At 48.6% G+C, this 4,948-nt stretch overlaps 1 pseudogene; it reads right to left on the bottom strand.

The window, feature by feature from the left end:
* Positions 1-4,012: 4,012 nt before the first annotated feature.
* Positions 4,013-4,948, bottom strand: LOC102385225 (annotated as a pseudogene).

Raw genomic sequence — 4,948 nt, 5'->3', positions numbered from 1 at the left:
GCCTAGCAAACTTCATGTGAGTGAATCCAGAGCTTTACTCGGGTTCGAGTCCTGCAGGTTTATCTTCCCGTCGCCGAAACCCCATTGCGACGTACTCTCGAGGTTTTTGTTCATCTTCCCGTCACCGAAACCCCATTGCGATGTACCCTTATGTTCTGCAGGTTCGAGTTTTGTTTTGTTTTGTAACTGCAACTCAAGCAAGTTTTCCTGCCTGCACCGCGACCATCTTCGGTGTAAGTAAAATAATCTTAAATCAACCACTAAGCGTCCATGCCTAATTCTAGCGTGCTGCCTGCCTTCCCCGACCCGGCGTGTCCGGGCTGCTGGCCACAGCCCGCCGCGCGAAAAAAGGGCCTCGGACCGCTCCCAGCCCACACAGTGCACACACAGGTACCCAGGGACCATGGTTATTTGGCCAGGAGGGACTTTCCACAGGAGCCTTCTGGCTGAGCCATCCCTCCCTGCTTCCAAAGCAGGGGCAGGCTTGCCACTTGCTGCAGGCAGCCTGCTTTCCCCATGCCTTACCCAGGTTGGGGCAGGGCTGGCCCCTGCTGGCAGCTGCCATGGTGGTTCCAGACCAACTACCTCCTATGAGGGGTGCTCCTGTGCCACAAGGCCCATAGTGCCCAGGTACTGGGGGTGAGGGGTTCCCACCCAGTTGGGACACAAAACTTGTGATGCCTCACCTCTTCCCTTGGCAGGCCTCTCCAGAGAGGTGCCCTGGGTTAGGGCCCCTGCCACGCATGGCCTGCGCCTCAAGAATGCCCCTGGTCGGAGTCACCCAGGCGCACCACAACAAGCTGTTTGAGCACACCAAGAGGTGCCTGACACATTACACCTAGCACTCCAACTCTACCCCTGGCTGTGGAAATGTGGTCTTGCTGGCCGTGGCATTCCAGAGTGTCAAGGCATGGCACCTGGCCACTTGGACAGTGACTGTTTCCAGCAAGGAGCTGGCATGTGCAGGGAGCACATTCCAACCTGTCCTCCTTATTGGTGGCCCACTGCTGGAGGGCAGGTGGTGGCCTGGACTACCCAAGCTGCTGGGTGAGGCTGAGGGAAGAGAGTGCACTGGGACTTGGCACTGCAGCCCAGAGGGGCCCTCCCCCATTGAGTCCTTCTGCTTCCTGGGCCCGGGTGCAGGCTCTGTCAGCCTGCCCATGCTGCTGAACACATGGTGGACCTCTCCAAGGGCCATGGGGGCCAGGATGTGGTCCAGCGCATGCAGAAATGGTATGGTCCTGGACATAGCCCTGGACTGCCTGTTGTGGTCCCACACATGGACCCACTGCACCTGCAGGGCCTTTGCCTTCACCTAGCACTGCTGTCCAGAATACTGGTGCTGGACAAGTTCAGCTGGACATGAACATCTCTCCAGATGGCAATGAGGTTTGCAGTCATATGTCCTCCCCAGATGGAGATGAGGCTTGCAGTCTCCACTTGGATTCCTGGGCCTGTGTTTCCCCAGATGGAGAACCCAACGTGGCAGTGGGGCACAGTAGCCAGGGGGCACACAGCAGCTGCTGGGAGCTCAGGGTATCAGAGCTGGGATCAGGGGGCTATAGCACCCAGAATGTACCCCCAGCAGTAGGACACAGTTCCCAGGGGGCATACAGCAGGTGTCATGGGGGCCAGAGCTGAAGCCCAAGGGGCTGCGTCACCTGTCACATGCCCACAGTGGTGAGACATGGTGCCCAGGGGCATGCAGCAGCTGGCTGGGGCCCCGGAAATCAAAATAGGGGTCCTGGAGCCAGTATTGGGCAGCTAAAGAGCTGCCTGTGCCATGTGGCTGGAGAAACTTCCAGGCTGGGCCCCTCCTGGTGTGGCTGACCAGGCGTAAACTGTACCTGATGTCAGTGTCTACATGTGAAATTAGGTGCATTAATTTAAAGCACCATTGGGTAGTACCTGTATATGTCAGTACTAGCAAATGGTACTTTAAATTAATCTACTGTGCACTAGTTGCCACGCATATGTAGACAGTGTTACTTTACTGCACATTAGATTAGTCTAATGCTCAATGGCCACATCTACATGAGACACTATGTTGCCATAGCAATGATCTACAGTGATGTGTCATCAGTGGCCACAAACCCTGATGCCACCGCTACTATGCAGTAGCAATGAGCTATTGCACAGTAGGGTTGGAAGCAACCTGTGTGCCGCCAGGACTGTGCAGTAGGGCTGTGCGAGGTTTTGGACCATGCTTCAGATCCGGAGAAGCTTTGGACACTTTGGCATCCAAAGCAGCATGTCCAGATCAAAGCACTGCCTTCATTAGGCTTTCCGAAGCAATTAAGAGCTTCCGAACTGCTTCAGAGCCGCTTCAGAGGCGCTTCGGGGATCCAGCCATAGGGTATAATGGGTAATCAATGAAATATCTATAACCTTGGGGTTTTTTGTCTGATTTAGATGAAACTTGCAGGGGTGGTAGCCTCTGCTGAGAGAATGAAGCCTGCCAAGGCTCAAGAAGATCAGTGTGGTGGTTTGGGGGGAACTGCATCCCAAATTCTTGAAAGCAAAACTCATGTCAAGTCTATGTGTTACACCACAGGGGGGTGAAAACTGCAGGGGTGGTGGCCCCTGGTGAGGAAAGTACCCAGCACTGCAGCTCATGCATGCATACAAATGCCCTAAGGTGCACCATTGACAGCTCAGAGGTTGCAAGCTTGAGGCCACAGCAGAAGCACTCACTCATGGCACAGCCTTACAAAGTAAAATAAATCTGTGAATTTTGCTAAATACTTTATTACAGAAGGACATGAAAAAAGAACGGAAGTTGTGATAATGAATGTAGCAGTGCATCAGCAGTGCTCCCAGAGCTTAGATGGGGCCTGGTATACCCACAGACTTTGTCTTTGATTAATTATTTCAGTTAGGAGAGGAATTTTCCTACCAAAATAGTTATGTTAGTAGCATTCTTGTCATGAACATGGTGAGATTAACTAAAGAGGTCTTCTGCACAATCAGTCAATATTTGATCTCTCTATAGGTTGTTTCCAAGGAAGGAATGAATCATGTATTTCTTTGTAGAACTCCAATTTATTTGGCATGCCCCAAAAGCCTCGTTTCCCCAGACATGTTTTGAATAAGCAGCAACAGGTAGACTTCTTGTTCAAAACACTCGTGACTGCTCTTCTAGCAAGCTTTTTGTTTAAGAGCTGCTCTATTCCTGACCTTTGTCCTAGACTTAAGTATGACTATTTTGCATATAGACACACATCACTACAACCAATCAATGTTCCATCTCCTGCATTTTGTAACCATTTCCTAGGAAATGTCTCTTACACAGCTGGCGTTAGTTCTGACTCAGACCTTGGTCCATGTCATTCACTGTTTGAGGTAACACCACACAAAAGAACATTTTGGTTCTCCTTCCATTCAATTTAGCATACCCATTAGGTTTAACAATAGCTAAAGCTTTATAATATATTCAAAATTATATACAAGATGCTGTTATTAAAGCCATATAAGGGTCTGGATAACCAATTACCCTTGAAACTAGAGGAAGTGAGCCATCTAAATTCCCTACATGATTTAAAAAAATTAATCCAAATGTCTCTTTGTCTATGACATAGTGAGTTTTAATCAGGCCCTGCTAATTATATCTTGTGAGGAAAAAAATTAGTAAAGATCAGCATTACAATGAAGCTTGCCTACAAAAATTCCATCAAAGTGTTTTTTGGGTAGAAAATAGAACTTTAAGTATAAATAAATAAATATTTGGCAGAAATGGACTTTTTGTGGAAAATATTTTGTCTTCAAAATTGAATGCCTTGAAACTGCAGCATTATAGTTTGGATCAACTGTCAGAGAGTAGCTCCTGAAAGTTGTAGTTTGATTGTCTCCTGTCTCTATTATCTTCTATTGGCTCTGTATCCCAATAGGACTACATCTCTCATCAGGCACCATGCTTAGCAATTCTTTTGCCCATACCTTCCATTCACCAAGGGAGGAGATTTTTGGCAAACGTCCATCAACAAGGCAAGAAAATGGTATTTATCAGTGGCCTTCAAGTGTGGCCTTTACATCCTGCTAACTTCCAGAAAGCTGCTTTCACTTCCTTGTTCTTCAGGCTATAAATCAGTGGGTTCATCATGGGGATCGCAACCCCATAAAACACACCAAGCACCTTCTCTTGCTCCAGGGATGATTTGGACGGAGGTTGTAGATAAATAAAGATGGTTGTCCCATAGAAGATGGTAGCCACAGTGAGGTGGGAGCCACAGGTGGAAAATGCCTTGGCCCTGCCCTCAGCAGAGCGGATCCTTAGTACAGCTGTGATGATACGGGCATAGGTGACAAAAATAAAGCTGAAGGGCAGAAGCAGGGTGAAGATGCTGGTGACAAACATCACAATCTGGTTATTGCTTGTGTCTGAGCAGGCCAATTTCAACATGGCCTGTACTTCACACACAAAGTGGTTGATGATGTTGTTGGACCCACAAAACTAAGGGTGCATGGCGAGGGAAGGCACTGCAATCAGGAGAAAAGCACTGCTCCATGTAATGGCTGCCAGATGAAAGCAGACCCTGTTACTCATTATAATGGTGTAGCGCAATGGGTTGTAAATGGCTACCCAGCGGTCATAAGCCATCACAGCCAGCAGGAGGAATTCAGTTGTGCCCAGGAAGACAGAGATGTACATCTGTGTGAAGCACCTGATAAGGGAAATGGAGGTCCTTTTGGAGAGGCAGTGAACCAGCATCTGGGGTACAGTGCTGGTAGTATAGCAGATATCTAAGAAAGATAAGTTACTGAGGAAAAAATACATAGGTGTGTGGAGTTGTGGGTCCACCTGAGTGAGCAGGATGAGGAGGCCGTTTCCTATCAGGGTCACAAGATAGATGCCAAGAAATAGACCAAAGAGAATAATCTTCATGTCGGGGTTACTGGTGAGTCCCAATAGGATGAATTCAGTCAGTAGAGAGTCATTGTTTCCTCCCAT

The sequence above is a fragment of the Alligator sinensis genome, unplaced genomic scaffold (assembly GCF_000455745.1).
Source record: "Alligator sinensis unplaced genomic scaffold, ASM45574v1 scaffold790_1, whole genome shotgun sequence".
Lineage (NCBI taxonomy): Eukaryota > Metazoa > Chordata > Crocodylia > Alligatoridae > Alligator > Alligator sinensis.
Note: the sequence above shows the minus strand (reverse complement) of the source record. Positions and strands in the feature narration are given on the sequence as shown.